Raw genomic sequence first — 20,114 nt, forward strand, 5'->3', positions numbered from 1 at the left:
CTTCTAAACGATGGTTTTGCTTTAAAAGAACATCCGGCAAATTGTGGGTAGAGCGGATTGTAGGAATATAGTTTTTCAGTGTGGAAAAATTTAAGTGTGGGCTATCTGTTCGCCATCCATGTGGTTATTTTCCACATGGTGGAAAATAGGTGAATTTTAAGGTCAGGGAGAGTTCTGTCTGGGAAATTTAAATGTAGGAAATAGTCAATAAAGGGTTCGTAAATCATAATCTGGATAGAATTTCCTACAGAGAAAAGAGAAGGGTCCAAGCTCTCCACGCTGTGAGGAGAGGTGGGCTCAGCAGCACGTAAAGGAAGACATGGTGGGAGGGGATTCTGACAGGGTTGTGCGGAGAATCGGGGGGGGGGGGCGGGCAGCCGGGGGCGGGGCGTTCTCCTTGCTGGCCCCTCTTGTAGGAATGAGGGGCTGACCACTGATTGTAGCCATGTGGTGTTTCTCTCTCTCTCTCTCTCTCTCTCTCTCTTTAAAATTTATTCATTTGAGAGAGAGAGAAGCATCAACTTGTTCCACTTAGTTCCATTTAGTTGTGCACTCATTGATTGCTTCTCCTACATTCCCTGATCAGGGATCAAACCCACAACCTCTGGTGTGCTGGGTCAACACTTTATCCACTGAGAAACCCGGCCAGGGCCTGGAGGTTGTTCATGATCATTAGGGAATAAGACATAATTACGTACTGAATGAAAACCTCTCAAACTGCATTTAGTGACTTTCTTCACCTCGAGAGTTCTTATATCAGTTTAAATTATTTTTGCAAGTATTTGCTCTTCTTACTGCTCAAAAGAAACTATGAGGTGTAACCCATCATTCTTGCCACCATATATATATATATATATATATATATATATATATATATATATATTATATAATGTATATATGTGACAATTTATGTCAGAGAGCTTAAGTGACTTGGTCATTTATTACATGGCCAGTGAGTCGCAGAGCTAAGATTTGACTTTGAGAAATCTGATTTCAAGTCCACAGTCTTAAGCATTGAACTCTGCCTGCCAGGAGGTAAAGGAAAGCAAAGATCACATTTGTATAGGATTTTACACAGTAGGGAGGAAAAGGAAGCAGCAAAAGATCGCCTTGAAATTGTTAATGAATGATCTAGTTTTTTTCCAAAATGTTTTCACCTTTTGTAAATAGTTGCAATAAAAGCAATTTGTGACTGTCTTTTAATAAGTTCCCTAAAGAGTAAATGTTGGTAAAAAATAATCATCCTCTTGTCGGTAGTAAGTGAAAGTAACAGGAAGTGAGGGCAATGGGTGGGGCTATTGAAATGCATAGAATTGCTGGTTTTCAGTTCTGGCTGGGTGGTTCCGTGGTAGAGCATTGGCAATACGTGTAGGTGTCCCAGGTTCAATCCCCGACCAGGGAACACAGGAGAAGTGCCTATCTGCTTCTTTACCGCTCCCCCTCTTACTTCTCTTTCTTTCTTTCCCTCCCACAGCCATGGCTCAATTGGAGCCAGTTGGCCTAGGCACTGAAGATGGCTCCATGGCCTCAGACTCAGGCGCTAAAAAGAGCTAAGTTGCTGAGCAACAGATCAATGGCCCCAGATGGTCAGAGCATTGCCCTCTAGTGGGCTTGCCAGGTGGATCCCGGTCAGGGCGCATGGGGAAGTCTGTCTGCCTCCCCTCTTCTCACTGAATAAAAAAGAAAAAAAGAATTGCTGGTTTGCATAAGTGTTAAGCCTCAACTTGGATAGTCTTAGAAACTAAAGACTGTCACTGATAGCAAAATCATAATCCAATGACCACTAATATCATTTCTCCCATCAGTCACATCTACTCTGAGGGAAAGGGCCAGAACTAAAAACATATTCCTTACTAATAAGCATAGTTAAAGGCTTTAATCCTATTATATACTATTTCCTCACACCTCCTCTTCTTATTAGTCTTGTTTCATTATTTCTATAATTAATAAACTAATTAATTAGTTAAAAAAAATCAAAGTTTGATCTAATATACCCTTATAAAAGTCCATTTGCTCAGACTGGAGTAAACTGCATGCACTAACTTTAATTTCTCTGGCCAACTGAGGTCACAACTGGAGCAAAAATAATTGATTATTTGAGTTGTGAAATGCTGATTTTTTAAATTTTATTTTATCTCTAAAGTCATTGGAACTTCCTGTGTTTTATATGTGTGTGTGTGTGTGTGTGTGTGTGTGTGTGTGTGTGTGTAAAAAGGGAAGGATGACTAGGGGGATGAGTTAGTACATCACTGGAATGCTACTGTCAAGAGGTGGTTAGCCCTGCATCGTGAAAATAGTAGGAGGCCTGTGTGTGTGTATGAGGGAGGGGGAAGCACAAACGTCTGGCACATGTCCAACGCACTAAGCATTTTCCTCGCTGTTCTAGGACATGAGAAAGTGACCAATAAAGGCCTTCCCCTAGAATCATCTTTTCTCATCTCTATTATTCTACCACAAGTCTCATCTCTCTCTCTTTCTTTTTTATTAGACTTTATTTTGTAGAGAACTTTGAGGTTCATATAGCAAAATTGAGAGTAAGAGGTCCATAGATTTTTTTCCCCATATACTCTCTGTCCCCACCCATGCATAACCCCCCTCATGATCAACATTCTCGCCAGAGCGGTACGTTTCTTACCACTGATGAACTTCCGTTGACACGTCCTTGTCAACCATAGTCCATAGTTCATACGAAGGTTCACTGAGTTTGAAAACATGGATCATGACATGTGTCCACCCTGACAGTATCAGCCAGAGTAGTTCTATTGCCCTAAAATTCTCCATGTTCTTCCCACTCATTTAACTTGCAGAGTGGGGTCGGGGCTGTCTTTTTTCTTGCCTCCTCACCCTGCTGCTGTCTGGCAGTTGCTTCATTTCTGATGGCTGGCTTTAGTGATCCACAGCCCTGGGACCAGGCCATTTTCTGGGAGCAGAAATACAAAAAAGATATTTTTTTCTTCTCTTTGGACTCAGCATTGAATTAAATTTGGTTAAACTGTCTACCGGTCAGATATTTTAAACCTTATTTATTATGGCCAGACTTCAGTTTCAAGATCCACTTAAGAATTGTAAGGACAGAATGTGTGTCTTCTTGCTCCTCTGATTGAGTTTCTCTCATTGTTTTTCCGGGTTTTCCACTTCTATTTTAATTCCCCAAACCCAAGAGCCGGGACTCTGCTCCTGAACTCTATTCCTCGTGATAGCCTCCAGTCACCATTGCACAGTACTGCTGTTCGCAGCCACTCCTCTGTGACCATTGGCTCACTGCAGTCATGGTCCCTGATCACAGTCTGCTGGTGACCTGGGTTTACTTGTGCACTCACCAAATATGTCTTTATCAAGAACCTGTTGTGTATAAAGTGCTTCACTAGGTCTAGGGGGCTACACGTATGAATAGAGCAAAGTGCCTTAATGGACTTGTAACCTAGAATAAGTTACAGAAAGTGGCCTTGGCCACCTTCTCATTCTGAATTATGAGGGATTACCATATAGTCTTGATTTGAAGTCCTTCTTTAAGAAAATTATGTAATATATAAATACATATTTTTTTGTGTGTGCAAGAGAGAGGACAGATAGGGACAGACAGACAGGAAGGGAGAGAGATGAAAAGTATCAATTCTTTGCTGTGGCTCCTTAATCTCCTTACTTGTTCATTAATTTCTTTCTCATATGTGCCTTGAATAAGGGGCTATGGCAGAGCGAGTGACCCCTTGCTCAAGCCAGTGACCCCCTCCTCCCCCCACACCAGCCAGCGATCTCAGGGTTTTTAACGTGGGTCCTCCACATTCCAGTCCAACGTTCTATCCAATGTGCCACCACCTGGTCAGACTAAATAGAAAATGAAAATAGAAAGGTAAAAAATAAAAAGTCTTTGACACACCCACACAATACACATGCACCCATACCCTCATTTCCAAAATTGAATATATACCGTTTTGTTAGTTTGGTTTTTTTACTTTCAAAAATATATTTATGTATATTCAAGAATATACTCATTTAGATAAAAAAAACATTTATATTTTTATGCAACAATTCTACTTAAATCATCCTTTTGGATTTAAGCTTGTCTTAGTTTTATATTACTTAGATTTTTGAATGCTTCCAGAGATAATCAAATCAGCACATTAAACCTAAATCTAAACTTCTACCTGTTAAATTATGAATGTGTGGTGTTGGTTAATTTGACAACTTCCATATTTTAAAACCCAAATAAATTATCCATGTAAGGTGACTTAAAATAAGAGAGCATTTTTATTTTGTTGAAAAGCCTTAGGTAGAGGGGGAGTTGTTGATAAATATTTTTGATGTCTTTGGAAAAAAGTCAGCCTGATAATGATAACATTTTTCGGGGGGTGCAATTAAAAGTAGCTGTGAGTATTTAAATAATAAGGAGAAAATACACGCAACATTGCAACACACAAAGACTGGATGTGAGCTGGTTCATCCTTGCATGAGGGTTGAAATACTTGCACAGCATACAACACATTCAGCCCTGAAAATTAAGTCAAAGTTCAAGTATTTTCACTTCCCTGGAGCACATTAATTATAGGAAAGAGTCAGACCATATTTTGTTATGCATTTCTTAGATTCAAGTTATAAACCTGAAATACTCCACTCTTGCTCTTGCTGAACATTATTGACCTACTGTTGAATTATGTCATTCTACTAAAACGGATGAAAGAGAAAATAGCAAAGTAACTGATAATTGAATGATGGATATTGTAGTGTAATAGAAATGTGAAATGTTTAGAACTAGATAGATTTATGTATCAATGCATTTTTATGTATCTATCTGTCTGTCTATCTATCTATTTTAGTTAGCTTTAGTGGTGAGCATTCCATGGTAATCCTAACTTACATAACCTGTCTAATTGCATATAAGAATTGAAAAGAAAAATACATATTAGATAGGAAAACCAGTGTAAACAGTAGAGTTTCTAATTTTGAATGACATATTACATTTTCAGGTTTATAGAAGTTCTCAGGTTAGAAATTATACAAAACTTTGGTGCCTACCAAAATAATTATTTGGTAGAATGTACATTAGTGTTAATAATTTTTCCAAGTATCAAATTGTCAATTTGTAAGGTTATTATAATTCACTGGATAGATATAAGTGAATAATCATATTGTCCCCTAATAATCATATCATTTTACAACTTCTGTACCTGGTGAGTATGTTGGCATGGGCTTTTATTAGCTCTACAATCTAGTTGGATGGGTAATGTGCCAATCCTTGGTGAACATGTATCCTCTTTTAGGGAGCATTCATTTGAGCCAGGGTTGGGGGACAGCATGATTAGTTTGTATCAGGGCTGTAAACAAGAATCAAGAAAAAAAAGGCTCACAATGTAAACAATGTTCAGAAAGAAGAACGAGAATAAGACTCAGGATAAAACGACCAGACCTAGCTTTGAGTTGGGAAATCATAAATCAAGACCAGAGGTGGGTAGACTCCAGAAAATGTTTCAAGGTCACCAAGTATAGGAAACGGATCATTAAGTCTGAGAACAGATTCTTCTTTCTGGCCACAGATCATGTTAGCAGCATTGTCCCTGGGATCTCTAATAATCCTGCCATCTTGTTCCTGCGCCATGAACTGAAAAAAGAACTTTGAAATAGTCAACATTTATTAGGAGGGTTTTAAAATATATTCTTAAATTTACACATCACTTTTCATGTAACCCTTATCTCTTTTATGATCGACCTCATCTAAATTTTCTGGAAGTTACTTGGGAAATTAACAAGAAGATATTGAGTATATCAATAATATTTTAGAGCAAGCATTAAAATGCAGTGGAGTGCAGTAATAGATTTTTATGGGAGATATTATTTAGCTTTTCCTTATAGCTTCCAGTTATTTTTTCATGTACAAGGAAAATGTTTAGAAAGTACAATAGATGTCCATTGCTCCCCCCAGCTCAAACGCCCCAGCTCTAAAACAAGAATATGACAAGTTCAAGGGAGTCTGGGGACCAAATGAAGAGGAGGCTATCATCTAATCATGTATTTGTACATTCCCTTCTAGAGAGCACCTTGAGAAATTCGACGGTATGTAGTGCAGAGGTTTGCGAGGCAGCCCCTGGAGTCACAGAGACTGGGGTGTGACACTTGCTTTTGTCACCATTTCCCCGTGTGATCTTGTATAAGTGATTCTAAGCTTTACCTGCAAGTTGGAAAAATGCTGACATCGACGCTACAGAGTTCCTCTGAGCCACATAGGTGCTAATGAATGTCACGTGTGTAGAAGCATAGGGGAAGTTCTATCCAAAGCACTTCATACATCCCTATTAATATCTCAGTCATCCGGAAACCTAACTCTTTCATCATCTAAAAAACTTGATTTCCCACGGTCAAAAGGGAAAACCAAAATATTGGGTGTGCCACTTACGGCCTTTCTAGTCTGCTCCAAAATTCTCTTTCCATCCTTACCTTGTGTGCCCCAAAGGATGTGGCTGTGTTAACATCACACACTTTCTGCTTACAGTTCTATCACCAATTCTCAGCGGGCTGCTTTTGAGAAGCCATGATCTATTTGCATACAAGTTTTCTTTGCCCAGATAGCTTCTAAATCAGGGGTCCCCACACTTTTTACACAGGGGGCCAGTTCACTGTCCCTCAGACTGTTGGAGGGCCGGACTATAAAAAAAAAAACCTGTGAACAAATCCCTATGCACACTGCACGTATCTTATTTTAAAGTAAAAAAACAAAACAAAACGGGAACAAATACAATATTTAAAATAAAGAACAAGTAAATTTAAATCAACAAACTGACCAGTATTTCAATGGGAACTATGGGCCTGCTTTTGGCTAATGAGATAGACAATGTCCGGTTCCATATTTGTCACTGTTAGCTGTAACAAGTGATATGACACGCTTCCGGAGCCATGATGCGTGCGTCCCGCATCACCGGAAGTAGTACTGTATGTGAGCAATGCCAAGCTTTGAGGCGCCACCACATACAGTACTCCTCTCACTGACCACCAATAAAAGAGGTGCCCCTTCCGGAAGTGCGGCGGGGGCCCGATAAATGGCTTCAGGGGGCCGCATGTGGCCCGTTGGCTGTAGTTTGAGGACCCCTGTTCTAAATGTTTTCAACCTTACTTTTCACTCTCCGTACACTAAGATCCAGCTCATTCTCACCTCCTATGTAAGAGGTAATTCTATGTAAACCTTCCCCAGTCCCTCCAGTCAGATTAAATTAGTTTCTCCTTCGTGTTTTTATGTAAATTTTTAAAATATCCATTTGTATTTCAGTGTCATAACCAGTATTATGATTACCTGTTGATGTGCATATCTCTGTGAATTCCTCATTAGCTTGACAGCTTTACAGGTCCCATGTCCTGTGTTTTTCACAGTTTCTACGACACGATAAACATTCAGTAATGTTTTCAGAAGAAAATGCATGGATATTAAAAAAGCAATAGGAGATATTCACATTAGTCAACAAAACTTTAACAAGCATTGTTATGGGTTGGATGTTTGTGTCTTTTCCAAATTCATACTTTTTTTTTTTTTTTTAATTTATTGATTTTAGAGAGAGAGATACAGAAACATTCATCTGTTCCTACATGTGCCCTGACTGTGGATCCAACCCACAACCTTGGTGTACAGTCATCCCTCGCCATATTGCGGTTCATTTTTTGCAGTCTTACCGTATTGTAGATTTTAAAATTGTATATATCTGATTTTGTATCATGGATTTTCCACTATATCGTGGGATAGTTTGGTATATAAGTAGGTATTTTTTATATATTTATTATTTTAATTATTTCTGGGGCAAAATAAGTGTGAGAAAGGTTAATAACAGTGTGAGAAAGGTTTTTTTTAAGAGCGTAGGGAGGGTTTATAAAGCCTTAAAATATATATAAATAATAAAATAAATATAAGGTTACTACTTCACGGATTTTTGCCTATCGTGAGGGGTTCTGGAACCTAACCCCGGTGATAGACAAGGGACCAGTGTATTGAGATGATGCTTTAACCAATCAAGGTATCTGGCCAGGGCTCCAAATTCATACACTGAAGCCTATCTTCTAATATGATTTGGAGGTGGGGACTTCAGAAGGTAGTTGGGTTTGTGTTAGGTCATGAAAGTCAGACTCTTTTGATGGAGTTAGTGCCCTTATAAGAAGATAAAACTGAGAGGTTTCTTCTCCACCCACACTCAACAGGGAAAGGTCCTGTGAACGCACAGGAGAAGGCAGTTGTCTCTCAGTGGGACCTTCCCAGGACCTGAATCCGCTGGCAACCTTGATCCTTGATCTTGGACTTCCCAGCTTCCAGCATTGTGAGTAATAAATGTCTGTTGTTTCGACAACGCAGCCCATAGCGTTTTATTGTAGCAGCTTGAGTAGATGAAGACAAACACATTATTCAGTGTTTTAACATCACATAGAGATACATTACATTTTCAAGGGAAGTTAATCTGTTATGGGACTGGAATCCTGAATAGAGCATACTACTGTTTTAACGTTAGAAGATGTTCATAGAGTGAATATAGACAAAATAAAGGAAACATTTTGGTGATCAAGGGGTCAAGACAGGCTGAAGGAAGACGTAAGAAATCTAGTTTATGATGTAGTGGGTAGTTAATAAATATTTGTAAGAGACTCACAGGGAATGGAGGCATCAGTTAAGAAAGGAAAACCCAGTAGCCTGCCCTCCACCAGACTCTAGCATTGGTGTGTCTTACTTTTTTGAAAGTGTTTTGCCACTAATTTCCCCCTATTTCTTGTCTACTGAAGAATGGAGGGTTAACTCCATCAGGTGTGACCTTCTACCTTTGCTCATTTCTATGGTAATTCTGTTAATTTAGTGTTCTAGTTAAACATCCATTAATTCCGAAGCCAGAACACGCTTTCGAGTGATCAAGAGGAAGATATAACTTGAATATTCACAAAGGCTCTCCGTTCCAAATAAAATTTATTGTTAGTCTTTAAAGGACCTAGAGGCACATCTAAATATTTCAAGCCAGTTGAATCTGTGTTCATGTATTTGACGATAGTGTATTTGACCCAAGTGTTTCATAATATCGTTGCATTTTAAGCAATTAACTTTTCACATATTCGTATGATCATGAATTATTCAGGTCATTTATTTTAATTAAAATAATACAACACCTTCAAATGATTAATAATTGGGTGTTTTCACAAAGTAAATTCAACTTTATTAAAAATAACCAGAATTTCAGTAATGAATGTTTAATCTACTTCTGCATAATAAAAGTATTACACAAAGTTATCTTCGTGAATAAATAAAAATATACATGGTCAGGATATGATCCTTAGCCTATTTTTATGTCACTATGAAGTGAATAGCACAATAGGAATTTTTGAAATTGATTTTTAGACAGAGAAAGGAAGGAAGAGAGAAAGAGAGAGAGAGAGAGAGAGGGAGAGAAACATTGATTTGTTGTTCCACTTATTTATGCACTCATTGGTTGATTCTTTCTTTTTTAATTTTTATTTAATTTTTATTTTATTTATTCATTTTAGAGGAGAGAGAGAGAGAGAGGGAGAGAGAGAGAGACAGAGAGGAGAGAGAGACAAGGGGGAGGAGCTGGAAGCATCAACTCCCATATGTGCCTTGACCAGGCAAGCCCAGGGTTTCAAACCGGCGACCTCAGCATTTCCAGGCCGACGCTTTATCCACTGCGCCACCACAGGTCAGGCCTATTGGTTGATTCTTGTATGTGCCCTGACTGGGGATCAAGTCTGCAACCTTGGCCTATTGGAATGATGCTCTAACCAACTGAGCAACTGGGTCGGGGCCTCACAATAGGCTTCCCACCCCCACCCCAACAAACAATGTATTGAAATCTCTGCTGTAGCTCAAACTAAGGCTCTGTTGGCCCTATTATCTTCCTTCCAAGTTTAGAAAAAAAAGAATAAAATAGCAGTTTTCTCAAAATGGAAACTCTGATGCCTCCCCCGACCCCCACACATAATCTGTGCTTTTCCTTTGAACACTTCACTTCATACATCAATGTCTACATTTATATCTCTTCCCTAGGTTGCCTTTCTTTTCATAAAACCGTCCTCCTCTATAATATCCCCCCTCCCATTCCTGTTTGAAGATGGGATATCTATGTATTTCTAGGAAAAAAAGCAACAATAATTTCATATTTATTACAGGGATGACAACTCAGGAATAAAATGCGTCTACCACTGCATCCAAACAGTCCCAGATGAGGATCATTTTTATGCTTAATAAGTAGCTCTATTCACTCTATCTTGTTCGGTTTGTTTCATATGTTTCCCGGTATGGCGGTGGTGTAATAACTTTTGCCTCTAAAGTATGCTGTTGTTGAATTTTAATAAGACATCAGCTTGCAGTAAAGCTGAACAGATGCGATGGAAAAGGCTGATGTATCTCACAGGTCCCCATAAACTTCCGTTTCTAGCGCATAGGAATGGGCAGGAAGGATATCCAGGGCCACCAGTCACAGAGAAATCTGTTCCCAAGTTTCCTGTTTCCAGGCATGGCCATCCCCTCTGGTTTCACAGCGCGTGTTTCCTGTGGTGAGAAAGCTTCCGGAAAAAAAAAAAGAGAGAAAAAGGTTGCTCCTGGGTTGACTTCTGTGAATAATTCCTGGAAAAAAACCGCAGACCTGCCTTAACAGACTCAGCAGGTTCCACTGGCAGAGAGTCAGAAACTTGGTGTTAGGTTTCTCCGCCCTGTAGATGCTAACGTACCTTTTTGCTCAATGAGCTACTTAAGCATATGGAATGTAGAGTTCCACTCCGTGGATATGTCTTGAGCTAGCTGAGTTATAAGCATTTCAAGTACTTCTTTGAGAGTAGATCTTAAATAACCTAGTTCATAGCCCTAAAGATACTCACCTAACATCCTGAGGGTTACTCACCCATTGATTTTCAGCATAGGCATCGTACAACATCAATAAAAGATGGTATAAATGCTCAAATACTGTGTTCTTTAAAAACATGTTTGGGTGTTTTTAAAGGAAAATAAACTAGTTATAAATGTTAAAAAAATTATTATAGCCATTACGGAATTGGTTAACCATGAGATCCTGAGCTGTTACATCAGGAAGGCTAGCTACTACTGTGTTACACTGGAAACATCACAGTCATCAAAAATAAGCAAACAAACAATAAAAGCCACTTGGGTCAAAGGTTGGTCTTGGGTCAAAGGTTGGTTTTAGGTCAAAGGTTAGGGAGAACCTCCCCCCACAACCACAGAAGAACAGAAGAAGGGAGAGAAAATTGAAGAACAGAGGAAGAGAGTCAAAATGGCAGCCCTACCAACAGGAGGAACAGCACTGGATATTTTTCACCCCTCAGGGTGGTTCTGTTTGTTAAAGAGACATAATCACTGATGTTGCTTGTAACTTAAACCTCACGTAACTCCGTGATCTCCATAACCAGCCATCACATGGTAACATGTGTCACACTCACCTTCTGTAAACTGTGAAAGTGTACGAGTTGCATTAGCACACGAAGCAGCTCTTGGAAAGCATCAGAGAACAGTCCCAGCAGACAGAACCAGAGGGTCCCCAATTCCAGAGACGAGAGAGGAAGATATACGAGTTGCACATTCATCTCTGTGTCTTCTCTCAGGGCTTTGCCAAGCCAGTGGGTGGGGATGCAGAGCCTAAAGCTGAGGTGTGGAGCTCATGGAGGTCTCCTTGTGTCGGGGAGACAGAAGTGGATTTTGCCAAGCCAGTGGGTGGGGATGCAGAGCCTAAAGCTGAGGTGTGGAGCTCATGGAGGTCTTGTTGTGTTGGGGAGACAGAAGTGGATGCTGGGTGATCCCATAACTGACCTCCAGGGGAAAAAATGACCACGGAGAAGTGAGGGAGATCCAGCATGGCGATTACTGCTGAGGCCTCAGCCACTTCCAAGACTGTGTGATGTGCAGGAAGAGACATCCAGTGCTGAGCAGCAGGCTATAGTTTGAGATCTGAAGAACTGAGCAAATATTTCAGCCACTTATAGTTCTAAGGAAACTGGAGCAGTAGTGGAGAGATTAACAATTGGATAACCCAAAGGACCGTCAGGGATTTTCCATGAAGATCCCAGGAAGTGCATGGCTTAAGAGCGAGGTCTGTGCCCAAAGGGTAAAAGCTCACCAAAGGAAGTTCCAAATTTCACACAGCCCCAACCTTTCCTAGACTGGATCAGGATGAGCCACCGAAACATGATGTCCACAGAAAGATCAGTCCTCTCGTGAGGAAGATCATCAGCCAGAGCCTCTGCAATGTTTGTAATTAAAAATCACCAGACATGTCTATGAAACGCATGAAAACAAGACATAAATACAGAGGCTAAAAGTGTATTCAGGCCCTCGCCAGTGGCTTAGTGGTAGAGCGTTAGTCTGGTGTATGGATGTCCCAGGTTTGATTCCTGGTCAGAGCACACAGGAGAAGCAGCCATCTGCTTCTCCCACCTCCCTCTCCCTCTTCTCCTCCAGCAGCTAGTGGTGCATGGCCCAGGGGGCTGAGGATAGCTTGGTTGGTCTGAGCATGTCAGCCTCAGGTGCTAAAAATAGCTCAGTTCTGGAACACCGGCCCAAGATGGGTTTGCCAGGTGGTTCCCTGTTGGAGCACATGAGGAAGTCTCTATCTCTCCTCCTCTTCTTTTTTAAAAAAATAAACTCACAATTGATCTTGGTATTAACATAAACATGATAATTAATGTTCAAAAACAAAAAGGAGGAAAAAGATATAGGGAGACTTAGCAGAGATCTTGAGTCTATGAAAAATTTAACTTAAAATGTTAAAACTGAAGAAATAGAGTAATTGAATAGAAGTATTAAAGAAGTAAGCTTAATAATATATTAACTATGGAAGAAAAATATTACGTTAAAAAAACCCATCAAAATACTTTAAACACGTATAGAAATAAGATGGGAAATTCAGAAACAAGTGTGAAAGATATAGGGGCTGTACTGAAAAACATCTAAAACATGCATAATTTGGGTCCCAGAGTTAGTGGAGAATAAAACAGAAGCAATATGTGCAATAATATCGCCGGAGAGTGTTCAGGCGCTGGAAAAGACATCAACCTACAATTCAAGCAGCATTATGAACCCTAATCAGGAGAAACACAAAGAAAATCACACCTAAGTGGCTCATATAAAACTGCTGAACAAAGATAAAGATAAAAGTCTTCAATGCAGCCAGAGTAAAACACATTCTCCTCAAAAGAGAAAACTTAAGAGTAACAGCCTATTTTTTCCATAAAAATGTAACAGCAAGAAGGAAAAGGATATGCATTTTGTTTGTAATTCCCCCCCCCCAGGTTTATTGATGTGTCACTGATCTATAACATGTCACAGCTTTAAGATGTGGAATCTGATCTCTTGATATGTGTATATATTTAAAAATGATTACCACAGTGAAGGTTAGTGGACACATATACCCCTCACATGCTCACCCTGTATGTGTAGGTTGTATTTGTGTGAGGCGTTTGTGTTTCAGATTTAGTCGATTAGCAACTTTCAAGAAGATAACACAGTATTTTCATCTATAGTCATCACGCTATACATTAGATGCCTAGGACTTACTCATCTTATAGCTGGAAGTGTGTACCCGTTGGCCACTTTCACCCTGTACCCCACCCACCTTACCCCTTGCAAACACCAATCTACTCTGTTTCTGAGAGGTTGGTAGTTTTTAGATTCTACATACACGTGAGATCATACAGTCTTGGTCTTTTCCTGTCCAGTGACTTCACTTAGCATGACACTCTCAAGGTTCATCCAGGTCGTTGCAAATGCAGGATTGCCTTCTCCTTCATGGCTGAATACTATTTCATTATATAGTGATCTATATCTATATCTATATATCTATATCCTTATCTATGGCTTCCATCACATTTTCTTTATCCGTGCATCTGTCAATAGCCTCTGGTTTTTTCTATGTCTTGGTTATTGTCAATTAAGTTGCAGTAAACATGGAGGTGCTGACCTTATTTGAAGAAAAGGGTTTTATATCCATAATGTATGTTGGTTCCCAAACTTAGGATTTTCCCTGCTGACGTTTGAAATTGGCCCCCTTTACACGGAAGGCAAGGATAGACTGAGGAAGAGATGCAGGCCAGTCCAGATTGGCAGGCGGTAGTTCCACTAAGCAAGGGAACTCACCTCTGAGGCTTGTCTTGGGTGGCGGCAAGTGAGGAGATCTCTGCACTGCCCGCGAGAATCTTAAGAGCGTGTGCAGAGCCCTCAGAAGGGTTCAGTCACCAAAGCAGCTGGCCTCAATAACACGTTACCATCTCAGGGCTGTGTCTCTGCAGTGGCTCCTGGTGTGGGAACGGTGCGAAGAACAGACATTCCAAGGACACGGGAGGGACAGGGAGTCTCTGATTACCGGGGCCCAGCTTGTGGGGCAGTTGTCAGTCATGTCCCCTTCATGACCTCCTCCGGCAAAGTGGAGCAGAACAGCCAGACTGAAATACTGTATAATGTATGATTCCACTCACATGGAATTCAAAAACCACCAAAAATATATCCAAGGCCACCTTCGGAAGAGAGGGGCTAGGAGAAAGCAGGCATGTGGGGTGGAAGGCTGTGCTACATCCTGATCAGCGTGGTAGCATTCTGTGTTGAGTACAGGCAGGTACGGGCTTCTTGAATGACTGGAAGTGAAACCCTCCAAGTCTGGCTATTTGGACAGAGCGCGGGGCCCCTTGGCACAGCGGGTCAAGTGGAGTGGGAACAGCAGTGAGTGCATGCAGTGAGGGTCAAGGGACTTGGAGGTTGAATTTAGCGATTGAACCCAACAGCCTTAAAAACCAAGAAGTCTGAAGTATTTCTATTTTGGGGGATAAAGAGATTTTATAGATTGAGGTAGCTCACAGTTTCTTACTACCTATATACCAGTACAATGTAGATAGCATGGTTTATAGCATCTTATTTTACATGTCTGCTTGTATAAGTGGCTTAATCATTGTCCTTCATAAATCTTCATTTATTAAGGTTCTCCTATATCTGGTATTTCTAAGTTGCTCACCTTAGTAAAAACAGCAGTAATCACATCATAAAGTGTACCATTTCCTTATAGTCATTCTTTATCTAATGATAGAAGCTATGTTTTTTATCCTCCGTGCTCTAGAGAAATCGCATAAGCCAATATATTTTTGTTTCGTCTTGTGTTTTGCCGTAAATATGGCAAGAGGCTTCCAACCATGAGACAAATAAATATTACTCCCTTGAATTTCCATGTGCAAAAGGCAGTAATTAAGCAATCATTTTAAGTTATTAGAACATCAGCTAATGTTTTATCCGTGTGTGTCTGTGTGGAGGTGTAATTTGCACCATGTAAATCTGTTCTCTGTGCCATTTTCTTACCTAGCTGGAAGAAAAGTTTAGTGAGCACTAAGATTGTATTGGAAGTGTGCCGGTGAGCACGGAGCTGAGTGATCAGGAAAGAGTGCGGTGATCCAGAGAGTCTGTCACTGTCCCATCCAGACTACCATGTGTAGTAGTAAGCAGCTTCTACTTTATAAATACAGGCCATCGCTGCTATGATCGATACGCTGTATTTTACCTTGTAAATATTTTGAGATAAAACAAAATTAATTCTAAAATGGTCCTTCCCTAACTTCCCCTGTGAAATCCCCACGATCATTTGTGTGTATATCATTGCTGGCTGCAAATGAAATACACCTAGCGTCTTTTCAGCCACAACTCTATTCCTGGTGGCTTTCAGTGAGTGCCTTCTGTCGTCGGTTATCAAAAGTAAGATTACTGTAGTTGTAGAATGAGTATGACATAGACATGGATGAATACCAACACTGCAATTTCACACTTTTATTAAAATGGTGGAAAATTGTGTGCTAACTTATTTCACATCTTTTCTTCTTTGTTGCTTTGAACTCTTCCATGTCCTAGAATGAAGATAAAGGGAAAAGGGTCTAGTTGAATCACAACTGCTTTTTTTCCCCTTCGAAGTTATTTTGAATTTTCACAAACTCTAACTGTCCTGACACTATCTGAATGCTGACTGGGGAATACTGCCTGATCCCCCAGATGCTGAATGCCTCTGAACCACTGTATGGCCAGTAGGCACGGCCACTATCAAAGCAGCCCGGCCAGTGCAGGTTCGCATTGGATTCGGACAGTCGGTAAAGAAACAACGGAGCCACAAACTGGTGGGCCATAGTCTTTAATACTAGCTTGCACCCGGCGGGCAAGTAAAAACACACACTGGGCTCCAAAACCCACTCACATTCAGTGCTCACAAAGCTACTGACTTACCCGAGTTTCCTAGAATCAAAGGTTTCTAGCTCACCAGACTTATTCACCTCTGTTCTCCATCTCCTTCCTTCTCCCTGCATAAACTCTGAACTAACTGGCTTCTCACTCAACACTCCGCCATCTTGGCTGCTTCTCCTGGCCTCTTCCACGTGGCCTTTCACTGCTCTCTGCTCTCTAATGCTAATCTCAGGAACCAAGAGTGCAAACTCCCATTCTGCCCCTATTTTATAGTGTAGAAATCCAAACCTTTAATTCAATATACAAAACAGGGAAGTCTCTAATACAAAGTCACTTCTCTGAGGCATGATTGGATTGTACCACCCCACATCAAAAAGCGTGGGAAAGGCTTAATCCCAAAACCAAGCCCCAGGCTACAACGATCCTGCCTGCCCACAGCCTGCCCCCAACACACATTAATATCACCTGGGCAATGGCCTCCACGTGGGCAGCGCCATCTTTAACAAAGTGAGCATAATACATTTTATCCGCCCAACAACCACGCTCAGGAAAAATCAGAAAAGTGATGAGCTTCAGGCTAACTACCGCAGAGCAATTATGTGAATTACCAGGTATTGAAAAGGCTGTTATGAGTAGACATAAAATGATAAAAGCTACTCTACATATTCAAAATCAGGTCTACCTGTCCTCTTAAGGAATGGCCCATGTGTAAAATACAGCTTGGGTGCCATTATGAATTACTGTGTGGTTAGCCGCTGAATAAGTGTACTCCTAGACTCTTACATTATTGGTGTGTTTCTTTTATGTTGTTAAATATTCTTAATGAACAGTTGAATTGCATTTTACCTTAAACAACTAACAATGAACTAGAGAGAGTTCATGGTCAAGCTCTTCTTAGAAATATTTAAAATATAAGCTCTGACCTATAAATGGCACCGATTTTGGAAGTTTGGGGAGGCCTAGGTGAAGGGTCATATGGATTGACATGTTCGACTAAATGGACTAATTTTTCCGCATCCTTTGGGCTCTACCTGATATCCACAACATCTATTTAGTTAGATGAATAATCGTATTATCCACTGCATGTCCCCCCAAATAAATATGCTTCAGTTGAGTGTAAAAAGTGCAGAATTGCCGCATTTGCAATAGAATTATTATTTTCATTTTGATCTTATTAGTTCATTTACCTCAAGAACATATGAAATTTCAATACACATCATCCCCTGGGGTTCTCACCGTCAAACACAAGGAGGAAAGTGCTGCTACTCTTCTTAGGCGGATGCCCGGTGGATCCACGTGTGGTTCACGTGGGAAGGGGGAGAGGCCTTTTGTTTGGAGGGTTGGCTTCAGTTTCCCAAAATGCATTCTTTCCTGGAGTGAAACTAAAGATAGGCACCCTTTACAGTCAAGAGAGCCTTGACCCCTGGCCGGTTAGTTCAGCGGTAGAGCGTCAGCCTGGCATGCAGGAGTCCCGGGTTCAATTCCCGGCCAGGGCACACAGGAGAAGCGCCCATCTGTTTCTCCAACCCTCCCTCTCTCCTTCTTCTCTGTCTCTCTCTTCCCCTCCCACAACCAAGGCTCCATTGGAGCAAAGTTGGCCCTGGGTGCTGGGGATGGCTCTGTGGCCTCTGCCTCAAGTGCTAGAATGGCTCTGGTTGCAACAGAGCAACGCCCCAGATGAGCAGAGCATCGCCCCCTGGTGGGCGTGTTGGGTGGATCCCGTTTGGGCGCATAATGGAGCCTGTCTGAGTGCCTCCCCGTTTCCAACTTAAGAAAAATACAAAAAAAAAAAAAAAAAAAAAAAAAAGAGAGAGCCTTGAACTCTCTTATGATTCGAAAGCCAGGCCACAGCAAGGCCAGCTCACTGTACCTTAGAGATGTTGTTGCAAATGTCAGTATAAAACAGGTGTTGGATGGTGCATTCCTACATGCTTACAGCATTGATTAGGGTTCAGCTTTTCATTCCCTGCTGTTCTGTGTAATGCAGACAGTTGAGATATAATTTCGAGAAGTGTGATTAATTGAAAAAAATGATGAAATTTGGCTTGTTACAATGTGCACCGCACTGAGAAAAGAGCTTCGTTACACCTCCACTCCCTACCTGAAATTCCACAAGAGTGTGGTCCAAGATAACAGCCCTTCCGGTAGGAGCATCAGTTTCCTGCCGGGGACACTTAATGGCAGCTCCCCAGCCAAGGTCCCCAGTGATGGGGCAGGACCGTGCAGTCTCTCAGGGACATATCTGGTGCAGAAAGTCTCCCGCCAGTGAAAGTTGATCTAGAAGATCATTGTTGTTGGTCTAGATCAGGGGTCCCCAAACTACCGCCTGCGGGCCACATGCGGCCCCCTGAGGCCATTTATCCGGCCCCCGCCGCACTTCTGGAAGGGGCACCTCTTTCATTGGTGGTCAATGAGAGGAGCATAGTTCCCATTGAAATATTGGTCAGTTTGTTGATTTAAATTTACTTGTTCTTTATTTTAAATATTGTATTTGTTCCCGTTTTGTTTTTTTTACTTTAAAATAAGATATGTGCAGTGTGCGTAGGGATTTGTTCATAGTTTTTTTTTATAGTCCGGTCCTCCAGCGGTCTGAGGGACAGTGAACTGGCCCCCTGTGTAAAAAGTTTGGGGACCCCTGGTCTAGATCTTCATCCGGAAGAAGAAAAAACCTTTTCCTTTTGCGGCAGAGAGATAACGACGGGAGCCACGGGAGGAGGACAACAGACAATGTTTCCCCTCAACCGGGGTAGCAGCTGAGCTCGGGCAGGAAGCCTGGTTTCTGGAGTCCCGCAGTGGGTGGCTGTCAACTGTCCCTCTAGTCCCCACACTCTCGGAGTCTTATCCCAGTACCGGGTGCCACAGGAACGTTGGCTTCAGTGCCCCACCGACGAGTCTGAAAATCCTCACCTTGTCCCCTACCAGCTGTGTGACTTTGGCACAATTATTTAAATTTGATTTGGTTCAGTGTTGTTGTTGGTAGATGAAAAGTATCAGTGTGAGTGTAAGATAAGGGAGCATGCATCAAGCATGGGATGTGGTGTTTGGCATCTAAGAAGCATTAAATGAATAGTAGGAGGCATGACACGCTAAGGAGAAGAGGTCAGCTTAGGTCCTCCGGGTGGAGTCACTGCAATCACGGCGCCTTACCGGAGGGGGCAGGGCCGAGACCAGCGGTCGGTGAGCTGACGTCTGGCGGGAGCCCAGAGTGATGTCAAGAAGGCAGAGAGGTAACCTGGGAGTGCAGGCAGCCGTGAGATGCCCAAGAGGACCAGGAGTACCCCCGCCCCCAGAGCCCCGGCCCACGCTTGGATGTAGACTTCTGAGGGTAAGGTGACTCACTGTGCTGTGTTAAGGAGCTGTATTCCTGGCAGTTTGTTGCAGCAGCCAGAGGGATCGAACACCAGGGGCAGAGAACCAAGGGGAAACTCGGCGGCTTCTGACCCCATTTCTCTGAGGCGGCTCTCTCTTCTCCTCCTCCTCCTCCTCCTCCTACCTCCTCCTCCTCCTCCTCCTCCTTCTCCTCCTCCTCCTCCTACCTCCTCCTCCTCCTCCTCCTTCTCCTTCTCCTCCTCCTACCTCCTCCTCCTTCTCCTCCTCCTCCTCCTCCTCCTCCTCCTACCTCCTCCTCCTCCTCCCTCCTCCTCCTCCTTCTCCTCCTCCTCCTCCTCCTCCTTCTCCTCCTCCTCCTCCTTCTCCTCCTCCTCCTCCTCCTTCTCCTCCTCCTCCTCCTACCTCCTCCTCCTCCTCCTCCTCCTTCTCCTCCTACCTCCTCCTCCTTCTCCTCCTCCTCCTCCTCATTCTCTTCCTCCTCCTCCTCCTCCTCCTTCTCCTCCTCCTCCTCCTCCTCCTCCTCCTCCTACCTCCTCCTCCTCCTCCTTCTCCTCCTCCTCCTCCTACCTCCTCCTCCTTCTCCTCCTCCTCCTCCTCATCTTCC

The sequence above is a fragment of the Saccopteryx bilineata genome, chromosome 6 (genome assembly GCF_036850765.1).
Source record: "Saccopteryx bilineata isolate mSacBil1 chromosome 6, mSacBil1_pri_phased_curated, whole genome shotgun sequence".
NCBI lineage: Eukaryota > Metazoa > Chordata > Mammalia > Chiroptera > Emballonuridae > Saccopteryx > Saccopteryx bilineata.